The sequence below is a fragment of the Mustela putorius genome, unplaced genomic scaffold (assembly GCF_011764305.1).
Source record: "Mustela putorius furo isolate JIRA1106 unplaced genomic scaffold, ASM1176430v1.1 tig00003845_pilon_pilon_pilon, whole genome shotgun sequence".
Lineage (NCBI taxonomy): Eukaryota > Metazoa > Chordata > Mammalia > Carnivora > Mustelidae > Mustela > Mustela putorius.
The window spans coordinates 97,862,942-97,878,857 of NW_025421998.1; the positions used below are offsets into that span (position 1 = coordinate 97,862,942).

At 40.4% G+C, this 15,916-nt stretch overlaps 1 pseudogene; it reads right to left on the minus strand.

Annotated features, from left to right (window-relative positions):
* Positions 1-14,203: 14,203 nt before the first annotated feature.
* On the minus strand, positions 14,204-15,286 carry LOC123394897 (annotated as a pseudogene).
* Between the last annotated feature and the right edge of the window lie 630 nt (positions 15,287-15,916).

The following is a 15,916-nucleotide window of genomic DNA, read 5'->3' on the forward strand; positions in this document are numbered from 1 at the left end:
TAAAAGGGTGGCAGCAACCCTAGGAAAATATGCTTTAACCAAATTAGAAGAGATCTCAAATTGTGAGGGGGGAGAAATGGGATAGAAAGAGGTTCAAAAAGGAAGAAAGAAAAAAAAGAAAAAAGAGAAAAAAAGAAAAGAATTTAAAAAAAAGAAAAATAAGAAAGATATAAAAAAGAAATATATATATATATATATATATATATATATATAGGATAAACTAGTTAAAAAACGTTAAAAAAGAAAAAGGTAAAAGTTAAGAAACAAATTTACCAGAAGGCGAGAAAAAAAACAAAAAATGTAAAAGAAAAAAATTAAATTAACTGCAAGACTAAAAAAAATCACAAGGAAAAAGCCATGAGTTCCGTGCTTTGCTTTCTACTCCTCTGGAATTCTGCTGCTCTCCTTGGTATTGAAACCGCACTACTTGGTAGGTGAACTTGGTCTCGGCTGGATTTCTTTTTTTTTTTTAATTTTTTTTTCAAGCTTTTATTTATTTATTTGACAGACAGAGATCACAAGTAGGCAGAGAGGCAGGCAGAGAGAAAGAGAGAGGAGGAAGCGGGCTCCCTGCTGAGCAGAGAGCCCGATGTGGGGCTCGACCCCAGGACCCCGAGATCATGACCCGAGCCGATGGCAGAGGCTCAATCCACTGTGCCACCCAGGTGCCCCTCGGCTGGATTTCTTGTTGATCTTCTGGGGGAGGGGCCTGTTGTAGTGATTCTCAAGTGTCTTTGCCCCAGGCGGAATTGCACTGCCCTTACCCGGGGCCGGGGTGAGTAATCCGCTCGGGTTTGCTTTCAGGAGCTTTTGTTCCCTGAGCGCTTTCCGTAGAGTTCCGGAGGACGGGAATACAAATGGCGGCCTCCTGGTCTCCGCCCGGAGGAGCCGAGAGCCCGGGGTCCCACTCCTCAGTGCACCCTCAGAGAACAGCGCCAGTCACTCCCGTCTGCCTGACCTCCGGCCGCGCTCCGAGCTCACCGAGCCTGCGACCGGCTCAAGGTAACCCCGAGCTGCGAGCTCACTGTCGGCTCTGTCTCTGTCGCCGGCTTTCCCGTTCCAATACCCGCAAGCTCTGCGACACTCAGACACGCCTGATCCTTCTGTGACCCTGTGGGACCTGAGGCCAGGCTGACCCCGCGTGGGCTTCGCCCCGGTTTAGCCTCTAGAGCAATGTCCCTCAGCGGAACAGACTTTTAAAAGTCCTGATTTTGTGCGCGGTTGCTCCGCCGCTTGCCGGGAGCCGGCCCCTCCCCCCGGGGTCTAGCTTCCCGTCGCTTTGGATTCACTTCTCCGCCGGTCCTACCTTTCAGAAAGTGGTTGTTTTTCTGTTTCCAGAATTGCTGTTCTTCTTCTCTTCGATCTGCCGATGGATTTTCAGGTGTTTGCAATCTTTAGATAAGCTATCTAGCTGATCTGCGGCTAGCTGAAGTAGTCTCAGCCTGCTACTTCTCCGCCATCTTGACTCCTCCCCTCCTCTTTTTATTTCTGAAGGATGAACAATAGCTTTCATGAAGATTTTCCTGAAATCATGTGGGTTAAGGTTGTGGTATACAACATCTTAGTCTTTGGTTGTGTGGAACAGAGATGGAGAGAACACTGCATCTCTGGTTAGGCTACAGATCTGAAGCTAGACATGACGTTAGGAATGATCTAATTTCACACTTGTCTTCTTTTTTTTTTTTTTTGGTAAAGAAAATAATCCTCCACATACTACATATTGTGCCTGTCACATTTAAAATCTTAAATGTGCAATATGCTTGAATCCTCCAGTATATTTATCCTTTGCTACAATGACGTTCAGCAAGGCAGAATTAAGTACCCTCATATGTTAGAGTTGTTCATGCAAACTCTTTTGAAATGTCTTTTAAAATGTTAAAGAAATCACCAACTGCAATCAATTTTTTTTAAAAGAGAGGCAAGGAATTTTCTTTAATATCTGAAACATGGAAGCTGGTGATTTAATAAAACATGCTATTAAAAGAAAAATTGTGTATCTAATTGAAACAATCCGAGGTAAGTGAATTATCAGAAATTGTCCAAAAGGCAATTTAGAATTCGTAAGTTATCAATTAATATAGGAAATTAGATATTTCATTTGTTTCATCCTAGAACTATTGCTTATCTTTGAAAGCTTAGGAGAAAGAAAGACCGTGTTTCAGACCAATGTTAGCTTTTGTTCACATCTATACATAATTGGTAAATAGGAATAAATGCCTTAAAATATTTATTGAGGGGCACCTGGGTGGCTCAGTGGGTTAAGCTTCTGCCTTCAGCTCAAGTTATGATCTCAGGGTCCTGGGATTGAGCCCCTCATCTGGTGCTCTGCTCAGCAGGGAGCCTGCTCCACACACCCCGCCCACCCCGGCCTGCCTCTCTGCCTACTTGTGAGCTCTGTCTGTCAAATAAATAAATAAAATCTTAAAAAAAATGAGAAATCTAAAAGCAAACAAAATTAGGATTTTTAAGTTTTTTTTAAAAAAATGTATTTAGAGAGAGAGAGAGTGCAAGTAGACAGAGGGGTAGGGGACAGGGAGAGAGACTCTCAAGCAAAGTCCCTGCTCAGCGTGGACCCTGACACAGGACTCGATCTCATGACCCTGAGATCATGACCTGAGTCCAAATCAGGGGCTGGTCACTCAACTGACTGCACCACCCAGGCACCCCAGAAATAATGTTTTTATAAATTGTGCAAGTAATTCTTCTGTTGAAATTAGGGACAATATTAATGAGAATTCTTATATATTTTTGTACTTTTCAAAACATCACTTTTGTGGATACCTAAACATAAAAAAGCCATAAATGGCTAAAAATATAGGAAGGGAGGGGTGGGAGAAGGAGAAGATGCTATTTTACAAAATCTTAAGATCAGTGTTTTTCTATTTAATGGTCAAACTCTAAGATCTGTTTCCTTTACAATAATTCTTCCTTGTATGTTACCCATGTTTTGAAGAAAATGTTTTTGGGCGACAATGCTTCTGTCACCAGAGCCATGGATCAGTCAGACCCTGCATTCTAACTTGTCTTAACTTGACTGCAAATTCTGGTAGGTTATCTCCACCAAAGTAAATTGTCCCTACAGTGGCAAATATCTGACATCTTAAGTGATCGTTTGGAAAAGTAGAAGTCATTTACTTAGGAAAAAATTTTATTGAACTAAAATTAGTCCATTATATGTGTCTTGAACTGACAGATCAAACACACCTGTTCATGCAAGGCTGGTGTCTGTAAATTTACCGCATTTTCCTTTGGAGTAGCACTTCCTAGAGCTTTACTTTTGGCCTCACAGTTAAACATCCGATTCCAATAGTTAAGTATCTTAAGAGCATTTAGAAAAAAGACAATGAAGTTACTAAAGATCGGAGTAAAAAATAATACCCATATTAGAAATGTGAGAGTCTGGCGTTAATTTGAAAAAGAGATGCTAGAACAGTCTGGAGAATGAGATATATGAACATTGTAATGCAAGGTCAGTGGACAGCTGGCTCTCCATTTTTATGAACACTACTAAGTAGAGCGGATTGCAAATTTAGCAGGGACTTTTTTTTTTTTTTCCCAGCAAAAAGCTCTTTAAGTATATATTGTTAAGGGAGACAGGCAAACGTTCTTTCTAAGTGGATTCGTGGAGTTGTGCCTGCCTGAGATGGGCTTGGTATATGGTTGAGATGGTAAAAGAAGGAATTGATAAATGTTCCATCAAGCTGTAAATGTTCCAGTCATGGTGCTCTCCTTTTTTTGATGGCATATGCCTCACGTGTTCTCATCAGTATGCATTTTTTCCCTATTGTCTTTTGTAGGATTCAACAGGTTAAATGAAAGTGCGGAATCTGGCCAAAGGGGGTTGTTCTTAAGGCATGTTAGTGTCCTTTTGGATTAATTATATGAGGTTGGCTGAAAACACCTGGTAAGACCATTAGGAGTCACATGATGCTGTCATTTCTTTCCAGTTTCAATACTCCAGTGCTTCCCTGTCTGTCTCGCCCAAGATGCTATGCCGAAGAGAGAACTCATAGATACAAACACAGACACACATGCATTCATGCCTACACCCACACACAACCTGAGAAGGCTGAAATGCCAAAAGTCACATAGTTTGTTAATGACAAGGCCAGCATGATGCCTTAGAACCATTCACTTGTTTTTCCTACTACACTACACTTCCAATCAGCAATTTCAGTCATCACCGTTTTTTACACCAGTTTCACAGAATGTCCTCTAATTACAATGTGAACAAAGAGGAAATGGAAAGAAAATGACATTTTGCTTTAGATACTAAACACATTCAAAGAGGAAATGAAACTCTTTCCTAGTGGTGCGGCTGAGAACGAGGAGGAACAGATGTCAAACCCACACCAGTCACAACTTAAAAACAAGCCTTATCTAGTTGACGAGGCCATGTAGCACCCGTGGATAATGAGTGAATTCGTATGTACTGAGTCCTGACTAAGAGCTCTGCACTGTTCTGCTTCTATAACAATAAGATAAAAGCACTGTTCTCATGGGGGGTTGGGGGAGTGTGTAGGGAACTGAGCAAAAATATTAATGCAAGATGCAGATAAAAACGGATGTAGTCATGGAAAAGACTACAAAGACAACATGAGTTCATCCAGAGGACTAACAACCACTCATTTTTGTCATGGTAGATTGAAAAGGGTTTTATTTGTTTTTGTGGAGCTCCTTCTAAGCAAGGAGTGGGGGATGCCTTAGCACAAAGAACATGATTAGAATGGTGGGAAGGGGAGGAGTCTGGTGGTCCTCCAGTAGGCAAGAGGGTATATTATGGAGCTCTTTGGCCCATCCAAAGGAAAGCTAGTAGAGTATGGTTAGGAATCCAGACTCAACTAAAACCTGCCTTATTTCAAACTTTTTGAATGCTATCATAACAAAAGATGGGTGGGAGAAGAAAAAAAAAAAAGATTTCAGAGCTAGAAATGAAACAGGATAAATTTCCAGGCAGAGGCAGAGGCAAGGAGAAAGCCAAGAGCACTGGGGAGTTATTACTCATATAAATCAGCCTCGCCATGGTCCTGAACTCTCAGCTGGTCAAGAGCTTGAACCAGATGCTAGCATCAGAGCTTCCTGAAATCAAAAGGTCATCTTATCAAGCTTCTGGATCTTTACTCTGTCATTCATCTTATGGGTCCTCTTGAGTGGTAATGCTCTGGAATGTTTTTCTTTTTTTTTTTTTCCTGAACTGGCAATTCCTAGTTTTCTCAAACACACAAAATTATTTATCTCTACCAAATTTCCCATCAGCATCAGCTTTTCTTCTTTGTTTCATGGTAAAATACTGTAGGTCTGCAACAGGAAATTCTTCTACCTTGAGCATCAGCGGTATTGCAAGTCTCTCCCTGAAGCACTTATCACCAGATGGCAGGCGTCTATTCATGACTTGGGGAGAATAAACAGAGTTCTGTGGTCTTTCAGAGTTGGCTCAGTGATCTGGGGTTGAGATGAGCTGTGACTACTAAAGCCATAGACTTATTAGCAAAATATAGTCTTCTTTGCACCCTGGTTCTTAATAGTTATGAAGCAAGAGAAATCTTGATTACAGCAAAACTAACACAATCTTAGTTAAAATTAAAACCAGCTAGGAGTCTATATGTCCCTTCTAACAAACCCTTTGGTGTTCCCTCAGATGTTAATTAATTGGTTCAGAAGTTCTCTTTTGAAAACTTTTTCTACCATGTGTAGCTCTTTTCTCATTCATGCTGTTAATTGTCACTGTATACATTAAAGTCACACATCTTTGGAATCATATGTTTACACTTTGCTTTCAATATGTTAAAATTATCTGCTTTTTATCTGCTCTCAGTAGGAATGTTAACAGATTGGTCTTTATATCTTGTATCATTAGCACAATGCAAAATAAATATTAACCAAAATAATAAGTTCTTTTTAATTTCTTTTCGTGATTAAAAAGTTACATTATGGAGGCACCTGGCTCAGTCGCTTGAGCCTCCAACTCTGGGTTTCAGCACAGATCATGATCTCAGCCTGAGATCAAGCCCCACACTGGGCTCCACGCTCTGCATGGAGTCTGCTTGAGATTCTCCCTCTTTCTCTGCCCCTATCCCCACTTGGACACTTTTTATAAATAAATAAATAAATATCTTTTAAAAAATGCATTATGATTTTCAAATACAAAAAAGTTGAATGATGAAATGAATTCCTATGTGTCCATTAATTAGTTTCAAATTAATCTTGAATTCATTCCCCCTACCTTAATTTTGTTGTTGCTTTGATAGAGAGTTTTCAAATATGGCTGAGGTTGAAATAATAGTATATTAGTTTTCTATTGCTGCATAACAAAATGGCATAAAGCCTGGACATTTAGTCAAAGGATTCACCTGACCTGATTATGTCAGGCCCATCCAAGATGATTTCCCTCTTGATAAATTCAGAGTCAATTAATGAGAGTTCTATGTTATGCCCAAAAACTCTCTTCATCTTTGCCAAACTCTGTTTACCAGAACTGAATTCCAGTTTCTTTCAGCACGCTAGGTAAGGTGCTAGAAATAGGGATTACACACAGGAGTCTCAGGGATAGGGATCATGGAACCCATCTTAAAATTTTATGTACTATACATGGGCTAACTCAGCAACAGCCTTTTACTCCTAATAGTATTTCTCATTTCTATTTTTTATTTTAACTTCTTGAATTACATGTGACCTCAAAGAAGGAAAGATTAAAAGATTAAGTATACTTTCACGGTCACAGAACCAGGAACTGGTAGACTTGGGGCTCCAGTAAAGAATTCCAAAGTCCATATTTTGAACCAGTTTGGGGGGTTTTGCTTTGTTTTGCATCATGTTAATGGGGTGTTCTCTGTTTTTTCATATATGTTGTTAGGTATTCATTATGTAACAGTATTACAGTTTTTCAACTGAAATATTTTATTTTTAGTTTTTGTATAAATATAGCTAGAATTATAAAGAAATACTGAACAAAATCTAATTTTTAATAATTTTTAAAATCTCCCTTTCAGAGTGGTCTCCTATAGATTTTGCATACTTTTTCCCATAACACTGTAATTGATTTAAAAACATTGAAACTATTTCTTAAATAATTAACTTTTTAGTCTGTGTCCTTGTGCCTTAGGCTGTCTTAAATATGTAGACTCTCCAATCTTTCAAAGGAGGTTTGATTTTTACAAATGAATCTGGAACTCATTAAGAACAGCTATGGTAGATGAAATATATAATCAAGATGAGTAATAGTTTTTTTTCCCCTCAGAACTACTTCATCATCATTAAAGTGTGGTTAACTCCTATAGTGCCATAAACAGTATGTATAATCTGTAAAATGTCTATAAAACCATCTTCATCTTTGAGGGACTAATTATAAATAATGACAACTGAAATCAAAGAAAAAATCTACATGATCTTCTCAAACTTTTGATAAATGTAATTCTCCCATATGAGAAATATTTTAATAATTTATGATATTTGCATTTTATTTTTAAATCTTACTTGAATTACACAGTGCATAATTTACTGTTTTTCCAAAATTCAATTTTTTCTCCAAATTCTTGAAAGAGCAAGACAAATGTCTAATCTCTACTAATTCTCAAATTGTGTCACAAATTCATTTAATAAATAAATGTTCTTCATGTTAAATTTTTTGAGATCAGTGTTTTTATTTAAATTTATTTTTTGAAAAGATATAATTTATTTGTTTGAGAGAGAGTGAGCAAGAGAGAGCAGTGGGGCAGGCTGGAGGGTGAGGTTGGTCAAAGGGAGAGGGAGAAGCAGACTTGCCGCTGAGCAGGAAGTCTGATTGAGGGACTTGATCCCAGGACTCTGGGATCATGACCTGAGCAGAAGGCAGACACTCAACTGACTGAGCCACCCCCTTAAATTTAATTTTTAGCCACCATTCTCAAACTAACAACTCATCTAAGTGCATCAAATAGCTGACCCCTTCAAAAATTTCATTGGTTTTAGGAATAATTGTCACTTCGTATATTAAGTGAGGATTTTCCCCTTATCTTCTGAAAAGTTTTTCTTTGCCGATCAAATACTCTTTATTTAATTTTTTTCTCTATAAGCTTTGTGCAGGTCTATGTGTATATTCCATTAAAAGAAATTAAACTTAACACAAATCTAGTATTACTTCTTTCATCTAAAGTTCTTCTATCCCAGAAGAATCAGCAGAGAACTTCCACAAATTATCACATCTTCCATTTATCATTTGCATCTTTGTCTTCATACTTGGATGTTTTTCTGCTTGCTATTGAAGGATATCCTTGTGCTCAGTGACTGCTCTGTCCCTTCTTTGCTCCCTTACAAGGAACTATAGCTCAGCTCCTCCCTCTCAGTGTCTCTCTAGGGGAAAATTCTGTCAGCATATATACTTTTTTTTTTTTTTTCAGTAGGCACAGGTTGTAAGCATGAAGTCACCTCATCTTCAACATAATGAGAACCAACACATGCTTGACTCCAATCTTGGGAAATATATTTTCTCATTTCTCTGAGACATTTACAGCAAAGCTTCTCAAAAGACTCCTTGCTACTTGGGGTTTTAATTCTTCCTCTTTCATTTGAAAAAAAAAAAAAATCACTCTAATTAATCTTTTATTCTCAGCTTTCTACAAAATTGTTCTTGTCAATGCCACAGGTATTAATGCTTCCTCCTCATTGCTAAGTCCGGGATTGAATTCTCCGGTCTCCTCTTTCTTGACCCATCAGCAGGGCTTGACGTGACTGAACCCTTGGAACACCTTCTGCACGTGGCTTCAAGCAGTGCTCACTTCCCTTCTTCAGAGTGGATCACTCCTTATCCTTTCCTGGCATCCAGAGCCCCTGATTGTTGAAGCACCATACTTCTCAATCTTTGGTTCTCTCCTCTATCTACATCCATAGATTCCAGACAGTTTTGTTTTTAAGATCATGCATGTGTTGCTGAGTTCCCAAATTTTTATTTCTGCTCCTGACCGCTCTTGAAAAGTCCAGACTTCTATCCCAACTACTTAGGTGATATCACCGCTTACAGAGATGTCTAATGGGCTTTTTATTATTAAAGTGTTCAAGTCCAAGATCTTTGTTCTTTAAAAATCTGGCCGTTCACAGTGTTTGCCATATTGATGCAGACCAGTGCCATCCCTTCTGTTCTACGGGTCCTAAATATCCACATTCACACCACCCTTTCTCTACCCTGAAGAGGTAGCTGCCACTTAGCCCCTCCGCGGACACCACCTGGACCGATACGTGAACGCCTCTTCTCCGTAATATTTCCATCATCTCCACAATAATCTTCCTGCTTCCGTCCCGGCCATTTCTCATTTCACAAACAGCAGACACAGTGATCCTTCATAGACAAAGTGTTAGATCAAGTCCTGTTTTTCGAGAACTTACCAGTGGCGGTCTGTTATACTCAGAGTAAAAGCCAAAGCTCACGCAGTGAAAACGTGATAAAGTTGCTCAAAACCTGAGTAAAAATAATACCCATGTTCAAATGTGAAAGTCTGGCATTAACTAGTGTGAAAGGAGAGGCTAGAATACCTGGAGGATATTATATGTGAGCATCGTAATGCAAGGTCTGGGAACAACTGGTTCTCCGTTTTTAGTGGTGAACACTACTAATTGGAATGGATTTAAAATTTCGCGAAGACTCTGTTGGAAGTGTAGATTGTTAAGGGAGGCAGACAAGCATTTGTTCTAGGCAGCTGTGTGGAGTTTTGCCTCACTGAGATGGACTTTGTTGTATGGACGGGGTGGTTCATTTAGCTATAAAAGCGAAGGGCACATGGGTGGCTCAGTTGATTAAGTGTCTGTCTTTGGCTCAGGTCAGGATCTCAGGGTCCTGAGATCGATTCCCCCATCAGGCTCTCTACTTGGTGGGTTGCCTGCTTCTCCCTCTCCCTCACTGCTCCCCATGCTTGTGCCCCTCTGTCCCACCCCCCTCTCCCTTTCTCTCCCTCTCTCGAGTAAAATAAATAAAGTCTTAGAAAATTTTAAAAAAAGAGAGACAGTAAAACCCAAAGCCCTCGCAGTGACCTACAAGGTTCTACCTGTCTGATGACATCTTGCAGTAAGTCCTCTGACACAGTCGCTCAACTCTGCCCCGAAGGGATTTCTAACTATTCCACAAACGTGTTTCTGTTCCATTTGCTGTTTCCTCTGCCTAGATCACCTTTCCCCCTACTTTGTGCACGAAGACCTCCCTCAACTCCTTATGTCCTTGCTCAAATATCATCACTTCAGTGGTATATTCCCTGACTAATATTTAAAATTGCTAGTCCTCGTGGGGCACTGGGGCTGTGCAGTTGAACTCTTGGCTTCCCCTCGGGTGACAATTTCAGAGTGGTGGGATCGAGCCTCATGGCCCTCTCCGTGCTCTGTGGAGAGTCTGCTTGAGATTTTCTCTCTCTCTCTCTCTCTCTCTCTCTCTCTCCCTCCCTGCCCCCCTGCGCCCTAACATTTTCTCTCTCTCTCAAATAAATAAATCTAAATAAATCAATATATAAATAAAATGGCTAGCCCTCTGCCTTGCCCCTGCCAGCCTGACTTGGCCCATTCTCTACTCTAGGTTTATTCAGTTTTTTCCCACCACCAAGGCATGTATGTTTTAAGTGTATGTGTATTATCTGTCTAGCCTCCACTAAGTAGGAACTTTTATTTGTTTCATCTACGACTACATATCTATTGCTTAAGACACTAAGTCTCATATATTAAATTCTAAGTAAATATGTGTTGAATGAGTTTATATTGATCACATGTTTTAGTGCCTATGTGAAGACTATGCAGGCGTTTATTTACCAAACTGCTGGCATCCCAACTAGCCGGCAACCCTGAAAAGTCGTTCTGCAAAAATGTGTTTCTTTTCGTAGTTACAAGCCACACAGAGACTTAGTACCCACTTTCCTCGAGAATGTTTTTGTGAATTGGTGTGTGCAAAGATGAAAATTCATTAATCAGTTTAAACATTTTTGCATATTTGCACAAAACACGCGGGCTGGGTTTCAAGTATTTATTCTCCAGTTACTTTGCGCGCTGTTTTGCTGCGATAATTCTGGCGGAGTGTAATAATGCACTGTCAGCCTCTTTGTTGTCCTGAAAGTTTTCATCAGAATTTTCTGATGGTGTCTTCCCACTGAGGCATTTTGAAAATTTCCTTACATTACAACTAAGCAGAGCAGTCCGACTACTCAGCAGTCTGCATGTCGCTCATAGAGTATATGCTCATACACCTAAAATAAAAATTTTGTAGCTGCCTTGGGGTAGAGGAATATATTGCAACCTGTTAGGTTATTGTGATTTATTTAAATAATTATAATAATAAAATGATAGTCTCTTTTATGGGATAGTCATAATTATTGGTGTCTGTGCATGAGAAAATACACACCAAGAGAAAGTTTACTTAAATTGATTTATAATTTAAATGATACTTTATTAATTACAACACCATCTGCGTGTATTTAAAAACACTGCTATCATAACTGCTAATATTTTTTTTAAAGATTTTATTTATTTATTTGACAGAGAGAGAGATCACAAGTAGGCAGAGAGAGAGGAAGGGAAGCAGGCTCCCTGCTGAGCAGAGAGCCCGATGCGGGACTCGATCCCAGAACCCTGAGATCATGACCCGAGCCGAAAGCAGCAGCTTAACCCACTGAGCCACCGAGGCGCCCATAACTGCTAATATTTATTCCCATCAGCTACCTTCTGCTAAGCCCTTTGCATATACTGCTACTTTAGCTGAGGACATTGACTTTGGCCCAGAAGTAACTGGGCTGGGGTAATACAGCTAGTGATGGCAGAACCAGAATATGGACTCACATCTATCTGTCTCCCAAGTCCTGACTTCTAACCACGCCGGAGAGCAAAAGGCAAGGAGAGGGAAGGTGGCTACCACCAAGAAGCACTGATGCTCTGGCCCTCGACCAGAAGAGAATATTTGTGAAAACTACTCATTCTTGGGGCACCTGGGTGGCTCAATCAGTTAAGCACCTGCCTTGGGCTCAGGTCGTGAGCTGAGAGTCCTGGGATCGAGCCCCACATCAGGGTCCCCGCTCAGTGAGGAGTCTGCTTCTCCCTCTCCCTCCGCTGCTCCCCCTGCTTTGTGCTCTCTCACTCTATCTCTGTCAAATAAATAAGTAAAATCTTAAAAAAAAAAAATACTCGTTCTTAGGTAAGTTCTGGTGCTGGTTGAGGCATAGTTAGGCACAGTACAATACAGTAGAGTACAATATATTGTACAACACAGTACAAGAACAGTATAACCCTGCTCTGTTTGTCTCCACATTTACGTGGCTGTTTTTGCTGAGGAAAGATTGATGCTAGAGGTCAGAAAAAACTGTTCTTGTCTGTTTTTTGTCACTTACCGGAGTTTTTGCCACTGACCAGAGACACATGGCTCTAAGTTTTAGATTATACTTGCAGACATAAGTGTAATGTTGCCTGTTCGATCTACTTCTCAGGGCTTTCTAGATTTAAGTGAAACTGTACTTTATAATCTCTAAATATAAAGCATTCTCATTATTAATATCGTAGTAGCTATAGGCATATTTCATTCTTCAGTTCCTCTCTTATTAGTCTTTTAAGGAATCACATGATGCTCTTATGTTGACTAGGCAACCTGGTCTCTTTCTTAACAGATTCAATTTCAGATCATAAAGGAGGAGAAAGAAATTGAGCTGTGCCTTTGGGCATATTCTGGCTAAGTAAAAAGTGGCAGGATTTCAGTGGGGTAGGGAGGAAACCATGAGACACATCAGTGGCATAAATTTATATTTGGAAAAAAAAAGGATCCAGGGAATGGTGTAGCAAGCAGAAGGACTGGGAGTAGTCAGACTACAGCGTTGACTGTATGTGGCAATTTTGTTGCATATTCAATTGTTAGGTATAAACTGGGTCTCTGAGGACTTGTGGGATTTCTAAAAATAAGTACAGTCAGAATGTGCTTGCCTTCTTAAAATGTTTTCCTGCTTTATTCAAATTCCATATGCATCAAAACAAATAAACCTTGTTGTCAACCATGTGTTTTCTTTATCCACTTTTCAATTCCTCTTTATCTATAAAGAAGAAATCAGAAGGTAGTTTACATTGCATACTTAAACAAGATGATAATTTAAATATGCAAAAGCTTGATGTAAGCAATAACCAAGTACATAGAAATTTATTTTTGTTTAATAGATTTATGTCTAATTAGCTGACCAATGGGGGGTAAGGCTAATAGTGGCAGATAACTGAAGTAAATGTTATTTAACAGCATGGGGTTCCAGGAACACAGGAGCAACCTTCTGGGCATTATATCATCCAAGCCCAGGAAGTCTCCCCATGGTGGTAGTACTGCATTATTTAAAATCATTTCATCATGTTCCTCATGAGTATTGGCCACCTTTCAAAACTCTCTCTGGTCCTGTGCTATTTAGGCCTGCTTTGTGATAATAAATCTCTCCTGTAATCTCTAAAACTCATGCAGACGATGTCTGGAGATTCTGTAAGAAAAGAAAGCAGAGGAATTCTGCGCCCTGTTTAATCCCTAATTAAATAAAATTAGATTGTAGAATTACATTAATTTACAGAGTCCACAATACTTTATCAAACATCTTTTTATTTTACAGTTTATTTTTTGTTGTCTTATTCAGGCAGGGTTTGGGGACATTTTCATAACATTTTAACATTGAATAGAAACTATATACGTTGATTTTTTATTGTGTCTCACATAAGATAGCCCCACAGAAATTTACATTGGTTAGAAGCAAGATGGATGGTTAAGGAAAGCCCAGTCCTATGGGCTATTCCTAGAGGTTATATCGGTCAGGGTTCCGTGGGAGGGGGTCGTTTCAGACCACCCAATCAGGGGAGAGGTGAAGAAAAGCTAAAACACAGGCACTGGGTTCCATCAATACCCCAACGGTACACATTTCTTAACCTAAACACCTACGTGGATTTGTTTCAAGACATGGGATTCACATTCCAAAGATGTCTCTTCTATGAGGCACCGTCCCAAATACCTTTTCAATCCCAGCAACTCTGGCAGGAATCACCTGTCTTTCTCTTCCTTGCAAAGAGTGGGAAGACATCCACGACTTGTAGACACTACTGGTCCCCGCCCCCAAAATTTGGTTTATGTTTGACTATATTAATCGCCCAAACAACGTAGTCTGAATTGCCCTTTGGTGAGAGATAGTGAGAAGTACTTATTGAAATAATGGAAAATTCAAATCCTCTGTAGTCATATGGTTCCCAAAACAAATTATAAGCTGACAGAAGACAGTTCTGACTTCTCATTTGCAGTAGACACTCTACTTTGAGGCTGTGATTCAGAGGCCTTTTTAGAATTTCAGACCTCTGTGATCTGTACCCATCTCCAGCCATCCACCCCGGGCTCAGAATATCCACTAGACTGTCAGCTGTTTCTTTGACTAAAGGATCTTCAAGGGTGAGTAAAGGATCCAAAAGCAAGGATGAAGGAGTATACTGTGGACAGTCACCCAGAACATCTAAGTCCTGCTCGGGCTTAGACATCTGAGGAGGCAACTTCCGGTTGGCAGTGGGCAACAATGATCTTGAGGGGCTTACAGGAACTGATTTGTTGCCGGGTACCCCTTGAGACCCCTGGCAGCATTTGAAGAGAAGTTGATTTCTGTCCTGACAAATACGGGTAAGGCAGTGTCTGGTCATTGGAAGAGACTGACTGGAATGGTAACATCATCTACAAAGGCCAAGTCCTGTGACTGAAACAAATCCTTTTAGCCTGTGGGGCAGCACCATCTCTGACCAGCTGTCTGCATTCCTTCAGCTGGTTGTGTAATAAGACTTCCCCTCCCTGGGGCTGATGATATTACGGATGACACTTTAGACACTTGAAGTTCTCTCATTCTTGGGCTCAATGTCTCTCTGGGCCAGTCAAGGGACGACTACCTGGAGCTTCATGTTCCTCTTTGTGATTAGGTAAAAAAAATGTGCTGATGTCGATTAAACTGATCAATGTGCAGAAATTGCAAATGAATTAGCTTCTCATGCATAATCCGGGCAGCTGCTGCTGCGTAGACAGCAGTATGATCAGAATTTGTCCTGCTTCACTGTGGCTACTTTCTGGAGACGGAGACCCCAGCTCTGTCTTAGCATAAGAGCTCAGCTGCACAAGAGTGTGTCACCCATGGGCCCTGAACTGGTCTTCTTCATTTGGGCATGAAATGAATTCCTATGGGCATGTTCAGCCCTGAAAGACACCCCATCTTTCTTCTCAAGTTTTGGATCAGCCCTGGGAGATTTTTTTCCCCTTCATCAGTATAGAAGTACACTGTGTGAAGCCTGCATTCTTGTCTTCAAGGATATGCTTGAGACGAGATTGCAAGCATGGACAACGAGGGAATGAACAGGACAGGGTCTCCTGAGGCCTAGGGCCCTGGGGTGTTCCTCCCCCAACTGGCCAGCAAAGATGTGGATGAGAATCCTGTTCATACCAAAACCTCTGCTCCCCGCATTGTGCTGGGCTGCTGGCCCTCTGGTCGTGCCGGCCGCTTCTCTCCAGCAGGTTTTAGCTCTCGGGCATGTTGTTAGTTGGTGGAGGGACAAACGGAAACACATGTTCATCAAACTAGTGCTCTTTCCCCTTTTTTCATTCTCTCATCGGGTTTCTTGAGTTCTCCATTTTTTATGAGCATTGCTTTCATCTTTGTACAATGCAGTGACAAGGGGATATGAATGTCCTTGCTCTTATAGCAGAGTCAATAATTGGTCTCTTAACTGTGTATTTTGAACAAGAGAAATGACCTTTTCTAGCTGAAAGTCTCAACTGAGGAGACATGGGCACATAAACGCAAACACGGGCACCTACTCACATGCACACATTACAGAATTCTGTAAAATTAAATGGTAATTTATTTTCTGGGCAGCTCTATCCATTGACAACAGATGGATTATGTCTCAAAGTCTACATTCTTGTTTGAAAACCTCCCACAGG